At 34.1% G+C, this 16,182-nt stretch overlaps 1 protein-coding gene across 1 annotated transcript in view; it reads right to left on the bottom strand.

Moving 5' to 3' along the window:
• The window catches only part of WDR72 (WD repeat domain 72), a 202,100-nt gene that overhangs the window by 86,678 nt on the left and 99,240 nt on the right, over positions 1-16,182 (bottom strand). The window lies entirely within an intron of this gene.

The raw sequence follows: 16,182 nt of genomic DNA, 5'->3' as shown, positions 1-16,182 counted from the left end.
AAAATTCCCCTCTAAATTCAACATTCTATATTCTAATTTTTTGAAAAACTTTTCCTTTCTAAAACTTTCATTTTTTCCTCTAAAAAATATGAATTAGGCCTATAGAGTAAGATGGCATCAGATTAACTTCCTTCCAGATACACTTTCATATCTTCTTATCAATATAGCCATGAAAACATACAATAGGGGAAAAGTGGGTATGAAAATTGAGAAGAACAGTTAGAACACCTGCAATAATTTAAGAAGTCTTTTAACAAAAATGGTCTCTCCAAATTTGTTTAAAAATTTTAATAATTGGAAGTAACCTAAATGTGAACCAGTATCAAATTGCTTTTTTTTATTTTAAAGGCTCGCCTTGTGGACTTGCATTTGTTCTTTCTCTGTCTAAGATGATTTTGCCCTGGATATTGGCATGGTGGGCTCCCACAATTCAGTTATGTTCCTGCTCATTTAAGGTGCCTTACTTAGTACCATATACTCTCATGCCAACCTATTACTCTTTATCCTCTTCCTTGCTTTTTGTTCTTCATAGTACTAATTATTACCTTATATTATATGAAATATTTATTTGTTTACTGTATATTTTCCCCAGTATCATTCAAACTCCACCCCTGGTGTTTTGTGCATCTGTTTGTTCCCAATGCCTATAAAATAATGCTACTATACAGTATTATTATTACTATACAGTATTATAAATATTTGTTGAATGAACAATTAGTATATATATACAATGGAATATCATCCAAGTATCTTTAAATGATGGTGCACAACTATATTTTCGGGGGAAAATGTGTTCTATTAGGCAGGAAAAAATCGTTTTTGTAAAACTATGTGTGTGGGACTTCCCTGGTGGCACAGTGGTTAAGAATCCGCCTGCCAATGCAGGGGACATGGGTTCGAGCCCTGGTCCGGGAAGATCCCACAGATCTTCTAAGCCGTGGAGCAACTAAGCCCGTGCGCCACAACTATTGAGGCTGCGCTCTTGAGCCTGTGAGCCACAACTACTGATCCCGCATGCCACGACTGCTGAAGCCCGTGCGCCTAGAGCCTGTGCTCCACAATAAGAGAAGCCACGGCAATGAGAAGCCTGCGCACTGCAACAAACAGTAGACCCTGCTCGCCGCAACTAGAGAAAGCCCGCACGCAGCAACGAAGACCCAACGCAGCCAAAAAATAAATTAAAAAAAAAAAACTATGTACGTATGGATATGTAGATATTTTTAAAGGTTAATATAATACATACATATGTACATATATAAATATATGTATATAATAATATATAACATATAATATATTATGTATTATATATGTTCACTATAATAGTAATATAAATATATATGTGTATTTAGTCACAAGGGACAGATACCAGAATATTGACAACAGTTAACTGGGAAGAGGGGATTAAAATGATGTTATTTATACTTTAGGGTTTTTTTTTTTTTTTTTTTTTTTTAATTTATGGCTGTGTTGGGTCTTCGTTTCTGTGCGAGGGCTTTCTCTAGTTGCGGCAAGTGCGGGCCACTCTTCATCGCGGTGTGCGGGCCTCTCTCTATCGCGGCCTCTGTTGTTGTGGAGCACAGGCTCCAGACGCGCAGGCTCAGTAAGTGTGGCTCACGGGCCCAGTTGCTCCATGGCATATGGGATCTTCCCAGACCAGGGCTCGAACCCGTGTCCCCTGCATTGGCAGGCAGATTCTCAACCACTGCGCCACCAGGGAAGCCCTGTTTTGTTTTTTTGATTTAGTTTTTTGAAATTTTTCAGTGATGATATATTTTAAAATATTTAAAAAATGTAAAAACCATTAAAAATTTTAAAGTAAAAAAGCAAAATGGGGGCAACCTTAAAAAGCACATTTTTTTTTCACCAATAAGGTAAGGGATTGCAGGCAGAAATAGAGACACAGATGTAGAAAACAAATGTATGGACACCAAGGGGGGCAAGTGGCGGGGGTGGTGGTGGGGTGAATTGGGAGATTGGGATTGACATGTATACACTGATGTGTATAAAATAGATAACTAATAAAGACCTGCTGTATAAAAAATTTTTTAAAAAGATAAGGGATAGTACAATTATTTTATTTTTTTAAAACATCTTTATTGGAGTATAATTGATTTACAATGGTGTGTTAGTTTCTGCTTTATAACAAAGTGAATCAGCTATACTTGCAAATCAAAAAAAGTACTATATAGATTGAAAAATGGGCAAATAGCATCAATAGCAATTCACAAATAATAACATTCAAAGTAAAATATAAAACATGTTTACCACCAGTGGTGATCAAAAAGTGAAATTAAGATAAAAATACCATTCACTACCTATTAATTTCACAAAGGGAGTTTCTTACATTATTTTATTTTGTAATGTTTAATACACACAAATAATATATAAACCATACATTTAGTCTTTTTAGGATCATCATGTTGTATACTAAGAAACATGGACAAAACTATAGAGCCTCATTATTCATAACTGACTAAAACTAGAAACAACCTACATGTCCATCAACAGTGGAATGGATAGAGACACTGTGATGTATTCATGCCATGGAAAAATATACAATGAAAATGAAAGAGCTATAGACATTTAACAACATGTATAAAATGTATGAATCCACCCATGTAATGTTGACCAAAGATGCCAGACACAAAATAATTAACTGTTAAATAAAAAACAAAAACAAACAAACAAAAAAAACAGGAGCAAAGAAACCAATAGGGTTTAAGGAAGCATTCATAGATAATAAATCTATAAGGATAGTGATTACATTTGGAGGGCAGGGAGGACATAATTTCTGGGGTGCTGAATATTTTATTACTTTATGTAGTGATCATGCAGGTGTGTGCTTTGTGTTAATTTATTGAGCTGTACATTTTTGTCCTGTGTTCTCTTTATTTTTTCTATATGTGTTATACATTTCATTGTAAACAAATAATGTAACTTAAATGTTAAAGAAATACCAACACCGTGTCCCCATCTTGGTTAACAAAATAGAACCTGCTCTGATTCGATACCCCTGCCTACTGTCAGAGGTTAAATACTATCTTGAATTCCATGTTTATGATTTCTTTGCTTTCATTTAATGTCCTAATCTTAAATATCTATTCCTAATTACTCTATTTGATTCTGCATGTTCTCAATTTTCATAAAAATATGATTATGCTGTTTATAATTTTCCATGATTTGCTTTTTATGCTGAATTTTGCGATTGTGAGATTCATATTTGTTGATGATTACAGCTGTAGTTCTTTCATTTTTACCACTATAAAGTATTATACTATATGATAACTACAGTTTATTCATTTAAATGGATATTTAAATTATCTTCAAGATTTAGTATTACAAAAAGAAAAAAAGGCACAGTGAATATTCTTCTGGTGAAGACTTTCTTCTGGTGCACATCTGCAAAACTTTCTAGAGTGACATTGATAATTCATAGGATATGCACAACTTCAACTCTGTTAGATTTTCCCAAATAATTGTATCAATTTATAAGTCTCAGTAGCACTGTATAAAGAGTTTCCATGCTCCACATCCTTATTAATACAGGATCTCATTTTTGTCAATATGGGGATATAAGATGGTATCCCTTGTAGTTTTAATTTTCATTTTTTAAATTATTACCGTTAATTATCACTGCAATATTTCATTAGCTTTTCACATTTGTTCTATAAAGTGTCTACCTATGGCTTCTATAAACTTTCTTTTGTCTTTTCCTTATTGATTTTTAGGGTTATACATTCATTCTAGAGGTAATCTTTTGTTGGTTATGTGGTCCAAATACTTCTCTCTATTTGTGGCCTGTCATTTCTCTATTTTTAATAGTGTTTTATGATGAACACTGAATTCCTATTTTACTGCTATCAAATTTATGAAATATTTACTTTAAAAATTATAGGTATCCAGAGGATATAAAAATATTTACCTATTTTTTTTCCAAAATTTAAAGTTCCACACAACTTTTTAATTCTTTCATACTTTTCTCTTTCATATTTGTGTTTGGTTCGCAATTGGGAATAATTTTCATGTTTTTTTAAATTTTGACATTCAATTATTCCAACGTTATTTGTGAATTTGTCCTTTTCTCACTGATCTCTGTTCCCTGGGACATTAATCAATTTATCTATGACTGCACAATACTCCATTGTATAACAGCTTCATGAAAAGACTTTAAGAGGTGGTTGGGTAGTTTCTCCTATCCTGTTCTTTTACTCTTTTATATAAATTTGAGGATGTTTATCAAATTCCAGATTATATCTCCCACTTATTTAGACAGTGCTTAATTTCTTTTGATAGTTTTATAATTGTTCAAAATGATGTTTATATTATTTGCCTATAATTTTTAAACTTCCTGTAACACCTATAACTATGGGTCCTTTTTCATTTCTGATATTATTTTTGTTGCTTTTGTTTCTTTCTTGCCAGAAGTTTGTCAGTTTTTATTTTCTTTTCAAAGAATCAACTTTGACTTTGTTCATCCTCTCAACGGAATCATGCTTTTCTTAGGAGATAGCTTTGCTGAGTATACTATTTTAACTTATTCTCTCACAGCAATTTTAAGGCATTATTCTGCAGTCTTCTGGTTTCCTTTGATGTGGTTGAGATCTCTGTGGTCACACAGAGAGCTGATAGTCTGTCACTCTATCTGGCCTTTCTCTCTGCTGCTTTTTAGATCTTGTCTTTAATATTCTGCGTAGAATCACAGAATCACTGTGATTCTTCTAGGTGTGTATGTTTTCCCCCAATCTTTCTTACATTGTATCTGAGTATTCCTATCCTTCGTTAATTTTGTGAATTTCTCAGACTTGTCTTTTTGAATATCTTCTCTCTCTATCCTATTATCCCCTTATGAAACTCTGATTAGCTATTTGTCACTCTATCCCCTTTCATGTTTTTCATCTCTTTGTCTCTCTGTGTCACATGCTGGGCAATCACTTAAGAATTTCTTCTAATTTGCCAGTTTTCTTTCCCCCTGTCTCTATTGTGTCATTTAACTTATCCACGGATTTTCTAATTTCAACTTTTACATTTTTCATTTCTAGAAGTTTTATTTAACAAATTGGTCATTTTTTAGTCAATTATTTCTTACTTACATTTTTCAAGCCTTCTTTTATTTTTTTAAGCATACTTATTTTGCATTCTGTATCTATAATTCCAATTTTTGAAATCCTTGTGAATATGACTCTTCTTTATTTTGCTGATGCTTTCCTGTTTCCTTATATGTTTTGTAAGTGTGTGTGTGTATGTGTGAAACATTATCGGTGAGAATCCTTTGAGACATGGGTTAAAGATGCATTCTTCAAGAGAGTATTTGTGTTTTTGACTGCCAGGTACTCAGGGATACCACCAGCAGGTCCCTATTTAAATAAAAATTTGACCTTAAGAGTTTTTCATTCCTTGCAAGTAATGTGAATCCTAACCCTCAACCTGTGTGAAGTTAGGTTATGGTTATCAATTTTCAGGCAAACCTACTTTCCCCCATCCATCTTGGGCTAAAACCAACAGAAAAATCTTTATTATCTCCATTTGTGGAATATATCCCTCACGTTGGTTCACTTTTTCACTGCATATACAGCTCTTAGAGAATAACGGATTTGCACGATTGTCTCCAACCTAACTTTCCATCAATACGCTGGGCCTGGACATTCCCTCTAATTACCTCTAATTACCTGTGTCACAGTTAAAACCAAAGCTGAGAGAACCCAGAGATTAGCAAGTGGTCTTTCAGCTTTCTCTCTACCTGTCTGGATTTGTGTTCTCATTTTGTTTTTTACCTTTAAGAGTTGCCTTAAATTTCATTTAAACTAACATATGTATTATTTTTAAGGATGAATTTTAAAATACTTTATCACTATTTTTAGAGAATTAATCAGTGCCGTTGTTCAGACTATTAGCCTACAAAGAGACAGAAATTGGGTTTGTAAAGAACACTAAAAATTAAAATACTCAGTTTTGATAATGGGGCAAGAAAATGGGCACTCTCACATACTGCATGATCGGTGTAAGCTGGTATCTCTTTCATGGAAGGCAATTAGCAAAATATATCAATAACCTTAAACTATTATATACCCTTGGATGCAGAAATTCTTTTAAAAATAATGTATCCTGGGGTAAAATTGCAAAGATGCACAATATTATATGAAAAAGAATGTTCATTGTAGAATTTTCTATATCAATAAGCTGAAAGTAAATGTTCCATAATAGAGATTTGGCTAAAACATTATGGTATATGCACACATTAAAATATTAAGTAGATATTAAAAAGAGTCCTTTATAAAATACATAATGTCACGGCAAGAACTTCACATATATTGTCGATAGAAAATATCTAGATTTGAAAAGTACAGTTTGATTTTTTACAAAATTGCAGAGATTTCTTATGACTCCTTTGATTATATCTATTTTTAAAACTCCTACCAAAATTTATATTTTACCATACTAAACAAAAGCTGTTTTAAAAAAGTAATACAAATTGACAGAGAAAATGTTAATAATAGATATGGCTATCTAAATGTTTTTAACAGGTACCTCTAAAAAAAAAAAGTGCATTAATCAAATTAAACTTAAAAGTGTAAGAAAAACAATTACAGCATAAATGATCAAAGGCTAATATTTTAGATATTTAAAGAACTCACAAAAATTATTTAGCCATATACTCAAGAGAAAAAATGAGAAAAGGAGATTAAAAAAATATCACAGAGGGTAATAGTTTTTAAACCATTTTAAACCAAACAAGTATAAAATTTTATATACTATACCAGTTTTGATCCCTTACATTAGCTAAAATTTTCACAAATTTGTAACAAACAAAAAGTAGAGTATCCCAAACTGTTGAGTGCTCATTTCAAGGTGAACTCTGATAAGATCTAGATGCCCTTAACATTTTTCAAAAATATTGTGATAATTATGTATCAAGAGTCTTAAAAATATTGAGTATCATCTTCCCTAATTGAGATGCTACTTCATGTTCTTGAAGGTTACCATTCCCAGTGCATCCTTTGGGTTTATGCCTGGTTTTCTTTCATTCAGCTGTCATTCAAGAGGTCCTTGCTGAGTATCTACTAAGTAGAACATGGTGTGAGAAGCTATCCACCCAATACAGAACAAGACCCAGCATCTGCATGGATGCAGCTCACATTCTTTACAGTCAGAGGGGAGAGACAGATGTGCCAAGCAATAACCACATAGCTTAGATGAGGGCAGTATAAGGAAAAATATAGGAAACTAGAAAGATCTGAAGAAGGCATCTCAGCCTGAAAGATACAAGTAGGAGGCTAAGCAGAAGTGACACCAAACTGAGATCTGAAAGATAAAGGAGAAATGAACTGAAGAAAAGTGGGAGGCCAAGTATTCCAGGCAAAGGGAAGAGAATGGGAAGCCCCCTAGAGTGATGGCTGGAAGAGGAGTGAGAAGGTATGTACGGATCATGCACTGTGACAGTATTAGTTTGTCTACAGAGTAGAATACGGGAATGTATTACAGAATGAGACAGACAGGACAGGAGCCAGATTACACTGAAGCCCTGCAAACTGTTGAGTTTCAAATTTACTCAAAGAGCAGTTATGACCCTTGAAGGGTATTAAGCAAGGAAGTCACCTATTCACAAACTATAGCCATGGTTTCTTTTGAATTAGGGGTTAATGAAGCAGGCTGAAGACAGGGTTTCACACTCCTGTGAACTTCTACTTCCCCAAGCTATAATATTCTCTGGACACAACAGCTAGACCTCCTCAATTACTGGGCCACTCAAAAATCACAACAATGATTCTAGCAATATACACATTCCCTGGTCTGGTCTCATCTTCTTATTCTGAGATCCACACCACCACAATAGGCCCATTGTACTGCTATAAACAAAAATCCTAAATTTCTGTCCCTAAATGTGATCACCTTAAGCCTCAGGAGCAACTGGATGTTTTACAATATTTTCAAATCATAAATGTTATTCCAAATTTATATAACATACAACACAGTTGGCTTCCATTTGGAAATAAGTCCATTGGACGATATGTATAAACCATTGTTATATTTGAATGTACTCAAATGATTAAATGTTATAATGCTAGCCAGTCATCATTGTTTGAGCATTTTAAAATCTTTTAAGAAATAGTATATTTTTAAAGTCACGTCACCAAAGGATTTGAAAAACAATATTTACCATTGTTTTAGACATAAGTAACATAGAAAGAAAATGAATACCTATAATAGTAATTCCTGGGTTTTAACATATCATGAATTGGGCAATACATAACTTTTAGTAATGTGTAGCAAAGGTTATGGTAATTCTTAAACTTATTTATATTTATATGTTACCTATATACAATATATTACTCAGACAAGAATTCTATTAACAGCAACCTGCTAAATCATGACTGAATGATGTTGTGTAAAAATATAAATGTAATTATATTACTTTTAGAATGATAAAGTATATGTAAACCATCATTATAACAGGAGTGTTTTAGAAACATTCACCAATCTGGTTACAATAAAAAGAAGTCTAGAATAAATAATTAAATACAAGAGTATTTCATTTAATCTATGTCACTGCAAAAATGTGAGGGCTAAATATAAATTTTAAGTTATTAGTTTACATGTTGTTTATAGAATGCTCTCTGATTGCTTGGCAGATACTTCCCCAAAATGTACTGTCCAGGTTTTGCATACATCAGAAGGTGCTGGGTTTTTCCCCAACTTCACATCACGTTTAGTCTTGCTCTCTGACATTCAGGTTGAGGCAAGAGTGGAGGTATGGTTTACAATCAGGACAGCAAGAGGGTGGCACTAAAGAACAATGGTCCATTCCAACCTCTGAACTTTGTGAGGCTGGGGAGTAAAATGGTACTGATGTATCTACATGTGAATGCTCTAAACAGCAGGTGGGGAGTAGAAAGACGCACACAGAGCTGAGCTCTTTGTCTGAAGTCCATAGATTTGGGGAAAAGCTACTGAGTCAGAAAGTCTACAAGTAGAATCCCAGATGGCCAGCAGGCAGAAATTATTCTTCTACTATCAGCAAGAACACAGAATAAATGACAAGTAAAACTAAAGTTAACAACACAAAATTCAAACTCTCAACAACCCAGTATACATGTAAAAAAGAAAACCAAAAAAGACCCAAACGTTCGGAGGAAAACAATGTAAAAGGTGTGAAGGTATAAGTCTAACATCTTTATAAAAAAAAGTCTGTTCACTTATTTTTTTCTTCATCTTGCTGTGTTCAGCTGTGCCTCTTCCTTTCCTATCTGATTCAGAAAGACAAAATGGTTAAAAAACACTGTTTTTACCTTCTGTCTTTGAAGGTAGAAATACACTGTCTAACAACATGTTCTGATAAAACTTCTTCCTGAAAACAAATTGAATCCCCCACTGAGTTTGTTTTGAAAGAATCTGACCTGCCCAACCTACCACAAATACAAAATGCATCTGGTAAAACTGATGCTTAAAATTGCACTCTTCTGCTCACTCTTGTGATTTTGTGCAATAATACAAACATTTAAATCCTAAGTGAGAAAACAGATGGATGATAACTGGCAAATATTTTAGATATTTAGTTTTGTTAGAGCAAGAAGAATTTAGAAATGATTTAATCTGACCCCTTCCCCTTACACAAGGGAAAATGAGGGACAGAGAAGTAAAGTGATTTGTTCAAAGTTACCCGTTTGGTAAATAGCCAAGTCAGGATTCTCAAGTCTGTTTTTTTCTATCTATTCTTCAGATGATATTATCAACTTAAAAATTTCAAAGAATGGAATAATGTTTTTTATTTATTGTTTCTAAGATATACTGAGGGTCCTCATTAGCTAAGCATTCCTTTTATGAAACACCATATTCACTGAGATGCATAAGGAAGAAAAAGTCATCATTATATGAAAATGTTTACTAATGAGCTGATCATTTATAAAATTAGTACCCAAACACTCCTCCCTTTCTAACATCCATCAGTCAGGTTCTGACTGATTATCAAATAATGCAATACAATTGCAAAGTAAATAGCAAATACTGTTAAAAATGCAGGATTACACTAAATCCAGACAGGGATGTTGGAACTGAGTCAGACGCATTGTCATTGACGAATAAGAATCCAGCAGAGAAGACCAGTTAACAACTGAAGAAGAGAAAATTAATTCAGATGCTTCAAATGACAAACTTGTAACATAAAATATATGAGAGGCCTGTGAAACACTTGATTATCTTTTGTTTTGTTTTGTTTTGTTTTTGTTTTTGTTTTTTTGTTTTCACTTGATTATCTTTTAAATGCTTTTCTAAAGTAACTCTGTATTATTCAATATGAAATTCAAACATGAAGTAAAAGGTAACATATTATGTACCATACAGTTTAATTTAAAAAAATACATAAAACAAAACATATGATTTGTTCTAAAGAAGTAGTATATAATTATAATCATAATCTAAATTTTGTTAAATATAATATAAATCACATTTTAATAATTTTAACTTTATTTTTAGTTTAAAATAAAAAATTTTTTTGGACCTTTTTAACAGCTAACTCAACAGATTAACCCGTGCTTTACAATCCTCCTCACCACTGGTAGGCTATGTTCTACTTTCTGCCTTCTAATCACAGGAACTATGATGTTTGCTTGTCGGTACTTTCACCTTTTTGTTCTCAATATTCTTTCCCAGGCTTATAACTTTAATTGCGTAATTTAATAAGTTATATAAAAATTGGGGAATTCTGCATGTAAAATATAGCCCCTGAGAAAACAAAGTTTAGTAATCTGTATAGAGGTTCAGAATGAGCCTCCCCAAAATGTATCACTTTTGCATGAGGATTATTTTGAACTAAAGGTAATCCAGACCCTGAGGGTTCAGGAGAAACTACTGCCCCTCCCTTAACGAGCTAGAAGAATTTAAGTTGGGGATTTTTCCCAGAAAAGAGTTATAACCAGAGACAGATTTTATCTAAGTGGCCCCATCTATATGTCAAGGCAAACGTCTAATTACCCATACATGTGCTCTTCTGCTTATCATCCTGTGAATGACCCTCCTGTCCTTGAAAGCCCCAGACTCCTATCCCCTTCCTTAGCTCAGGATGTCATATATACCTCATTTTACCTTTCTGTCTCTAACCCTCTCATGTATGTGGGATTCCCATAAGTACAAAATTAAATTTGATTTTCTCCTGTTAATCTGTCTCATGTCAATTTAACTCTTAGACCAGCCAGAAGAACCTAGAAGGGTACAGGAAAGTTTTCTTCTTCCCTGACATCTGAATGACTCTACGGTGATGAGTCACTCTAACAACTGTCTAACTAGGTATGGATGAAAATAATCATCCATAATTATGATCAGAAAATAATCATAAAAATATACAAAGATTCAGCACTCTGGTTACTCTGTAATTTTCTAAATTCTTCCTATTCTTTAAATAAACAAAAACTGGAAGTCACAGTTGATGCATTGCAAGTGCAGTTCATGCCAGAAAAAAAGATTAGGAATTCTAGAAAATGTATCTATACTCAGGGGAAAGTATCCACATCAAAAGATTTGTGACAGGGGCTTCCCTGGTGGCGCAGTGGTAGAGAATCTGCCTGTCAATGCAGGGGACACGGGTTCGAGCCCTGGTCTGGGAAGATCCCACATGCCGCGGAGCAACTAGGCCCGTGAGCCACAATTACTGAGCCTGCGCGTCTGGAGCCTGTGCTCCGCAACAAGAGAGGCCACGATAGTGACAGGCCCGCGCACCGCAATGAAGAGTGGTCCCCGCTCGCTGCAACCAGAGAAAGCCCTCGCACAGAAACGAAGACCCAACACAGCCAAAAATAAATAAATAAATAAATAGATAGATAAATAAATAAAATTAAAAAAAAAAAAAGATTTGTGACAATGGGAGTTTTTCAAGTAAGGATGACACAGATGATGGGGGGAGGGAATGTGGTATCTGTGTATTGAACACTACCACTGAGAAATTATATGATGATTAACAAACATGTTAAATTTACAGAAAAGGTAACACAATTTCTTGAAGTAGAAAATTTTCTGAGAAACAACTCTGCAATGTAGATGAATTTATGACCTAATATACTGAATATATTATATAAGAAGTTATCTTCAAAACTCATGCCACAAAAAGCAGAGAATATGGTACATGGATACAAAGGGAAATTACAGTAGCTGCCTACATCTTTGCTACTAAAAACTTCAGATAGCTACTTTTTTTAAAATTAATTTTTATTGGAGTATAGTTGCTTTACAATGTTGTGTTAGTGTCTTGCTGTACAGCAAAGTGAATCAGTCATACGTATACATATATCCCCTCTTTTTTAGATTTCCTTCCCATTTAGGTCACCACGGAGCATTGCACAGAGTTCCCTGTGCCATACAGTAGATTCTCATTAATTATCTATTTTATACATAGTAGTGTATATATGTCAATCCCAATCTCCCAATTCATCCCCCCCTTCCCCCTTTGGTAACCATAAGTTTGTTCTTTATGTCTGTGACTCTACTTTTGCTTTGCAAATAAGTTCATCTCTACCATTTTTTTAGATTCCATATATAAGTGATATTATACCCTATTTGTTTTTCTCTTTCTGACTTACTTAACTCTGTATGACAGTTGCTAGGTTGATCCATGTCTAAGGAATGTCATTATTTCATTCCTTTTTATGGCTGAGTAATATTCCATTGTATATATGTACCACATCTTCTTTATCCATTCCTCTGTTGATGGACTTTTAGGTTGCTTCCATGTCCTGGCTATTGTAAATAGTGCTGCAATGAACATCAGGGTGCATGCATCCTTTCAAATTATGGTTTTCTCCAGGTATAAGCCTAGGAGTGGGATTGCTGGGTCATATGGTAGCTCCATTTTTACTTTTTAAAGGAATCTCCATACTGTTCTCCATAGTGGCTGGACCAATTTACATTCCCACCAACAGTGTAGGAGGGTTCCCTTTTCTCCACACCTTCTCCAGCATTTATTGTTTGTAGAATTTTTGATCATGGCCATTCTGACCAGTGTGAGGTGATACCTCTTTGTAGTTTTGATTTGCATTTCTCTAATAATTAGTGATGTTGAGCATCTTTTCATGTGTTTGTTGGCCATCTGTATGTCTTCTTTGGAGAAATGTCTATTTAGGTCTTCCACACATTTTTTGGATAGGGTTGTTTGTTTTTTTGATATTGAGCTGCATGAGCTGCTTGTATATTTTGGAGATTAATCGCTTGTCAGTTGCTTCATTTGCAAATATTTTCTCCCATTCTGAGGGTTGTCTTTTCATTTTGTTTATGGTTTCCTTTGCTGTGCAAAAGCTTTTAAGTTTAATTAACTACTTTTGTTTTATGACTAACAAATCCTAGAGGTTTTGAAAATATCAGTTGACTTCTAGTCAAGATGGCAAAGTTTAGACTCTGGAGCAAATTATTTCTTCCAAATGGATACCAATGATGGATGAAATATTTTTTAAAAGAAATTTTAAAAGGTTTAGACAAGCTCAAAAACAAAATAGACATCTTCGAGGACCAAAATGGGACAGAAACACAAAGTGCTGTGTGTGGAAGTGAAGTCACAGGCCGTTAAGCAGGTGCCAGGCTTTAGAGTTTAGCCCCTGAGGTTAACGTCACTATGGAGGGTAGCTGACCTAGAACAATTTTAACTTGTAACTAAATCAACCCACAAGCTCCCTAATTAGACATTAGTATCAGTATGGTCCAGGCCTTATTCTGGACTGAGGACCTTGAAAAGGTAGACAGAGGCAACAGTAAAACCAACAGAGAATATCAGCTGAGTATAGAGGGAGAGAAAGGAAAATAAAATACACCAAAATGAAAAAAACATAAGAAAATTGCTCTAGAAATGAGTCTATAAACCCAAATTCCAAAACACTGAAAATCTAATAGCTAAAAAATAAAAGCTGAGATATATACTTACTCCAGATGAAGTCAATGCTTTAGAATGGACTGAAAGAAAAAATCATCAAAGAGAAATTGAAGGAATAACATTCACAAAAATGAATAAGGAGCTATGAAAGAAAAAAAGAAAAAAGAAAATGAATAAATGAGAAAGCATTTATTAGAAATATTAGGAACGTATGGTAATTGTATTTAAAATGCAGTAGAGGTATATTAGAAAACTACTGTTAATAAGTATATGGCCACATCAGTGGCCTGGCTTTAAGTTATACTTTATTATTACTTATTCTGTATAAAACTTTTATTAAAGTCTTGAGTGAAGTGGCATGTCATTCAATTTTTAATCATACTTTTTGTCAATAAAGGTGAACATTTTCTATGTCAACATCTCAGTTAAAGCTATTTCACTGTCAGCATGGAGTTATAGAAATTAAGTTGAAAATGTTTGTAAAATTCAATCATAACCTGATCTACCATACCAAAACACAATTAATTACAATATAAGTGATTGTAATAGCAAATACAAGAAAATCTTTTAAATTAAATAATTATATATTTAAATTGAATATCCAAACTAACTACATTAAAACTTTTAAAACATTAAATTAAATTAAATCTGGAGGAACAGATTCTCCTAATTGGATCTGTACTGCAATACTAGTCTCCTCACTAAGATAGTCCACTTCATCTCCTGACATCCCTGGCAGCAACATTCTTCCAGTGAACCAGGCTTAAATCTGGATATCATCTTTTCCTTCTCTGAAGTCCTCCTTCAATGCCTCTCATACCATGTTCCCTCCTTCACTTTTCATTAATGATTCATTCATTCATCCAGCAGATGTTTACTAAGCATCTACTACGTGCCAGGCACTGTGCCATATGTGGAAGACACAGTGGTGAGCAAGACCAATGGTCCCTGAAGCATGCAACTCACAGTCTAGTTCATCTCACTCAAATTCTCCCCCAACCTTCTCTCCTATTTGCAAACTGTGCTTGGCACTGCTGCCTGATTCTTCTGCTGTTAGTAGCTAGTTTTGGCCTTTTAGCTTTTTTGATTTCTTTGCCTCTGTGCCTCTTCTCATGCTGGGAACGCCCTAACACCCATCTACAGAAATTCTATCCCTAACGAAAGCTCATTTCCCCAAGAGATTTTTCTACACAAACTTTTTCTAATATCCTCTTCCAGCTGTAATCTTGCCTTCCTTGGATTTCTTTTATGACATTTTTATTTCTTTTTCAACATTTACGTTTCATCATCATCATATGTATAAGTATCAATACCATTATTGTCACCCACTCCAATCTCTAAATAGCTGAGCGTGCCTCAACCTCAGTGCATTATACCAACAGGAATTTGTTCTGTTAAGAGTTCATAAAACATGAGATCTTTTACAGAAGACTTCATTGAGTCTAAAAGTGCAGGTCAGCCAAGTCATGTAAACACTGAGGGCAAGCATACTTATTTCAAGGCATCCTCCCTCTAGTAACTATTTAATACCAAAACATAATGATTAAGATGTTATTCCAGGTCTTTTTGAAAAATAACAAATAAAAGCCAGCACAGTTTAAAAATAATTATTAAGTATGCCTTTGTTTCTGGTAACTTGGAATTCAGCCCTCAGGTGTTAGTCCCGCACATTTCCATAAGCCCATCTTTGTGACCAGAGGAATTCATTTAAGAAACTGTCGCCTAAGTTAAAACATAAGTGCCTCACAACACTAGCCCATTTAAGCACCTAATTATAGGATCAGTCAAGAGTCAACTTGCTTCCTAACAGATTGCCTCCAGTCAGTGGGTTTCTGTCTACCCAGAGCTTCAGTTAGGGTGCCCCTACTCTTGGGTCTTGGCATACTTGGATGTCATTGCCCTGACTTTGAACTATGACTCCTCAAAATCTTATTGATGCAGACTTTGGGGTTGTTTGGAAGAGGACAAAGTGTTCCCCAAGTAAGCCATTTCTCCATAGATTACAAATGAAAACCACTGTTTTCTATGCCTTCTTTGAACATACCTGTGCCTAAAATCATAGAACACATTTTAGGTTCTTTAAAAAATTCTTTGAAATGGAATTTCAGGGTGAAAAAATATGTGCCTTTAAAATGGTGGTTAAATTGTTAGACTATGCTCCAGCAAGGTTGTTTCAAAACACACTTGAACCAAAAATGAGTAAGTATAAATTATTTCGTCATGTCATTAAAGAGTTCATCACTTTTTAAGAAATTACTAATTTGATTATAAAAATATGCATTGATATTTTTTAGTGAGAAAAACTTAATGACTATTTGTAGATTTTTCTGTAATTTAAG

The sequence above is a fragment of the Balaenoptera acutorostrata genome, chromosome 3, assembly GCF_949987535.1.
Source record: "Balaenoptera acutorostrata chromosome 3, mBalAcu1.1, whole genome shotgun sequence".
Lineage (NCBI taxonomy): Eukaryota > Metazoa > Chordata > Mammalia > Artiodactyla > Balaenopteridae > Balaenoptera > Balaenoptera acutorostrata.
Note: the sequence above shows the minus strand (reverse complement) of the source record. Positions and strands in the feature narration are given on the sequence as shown.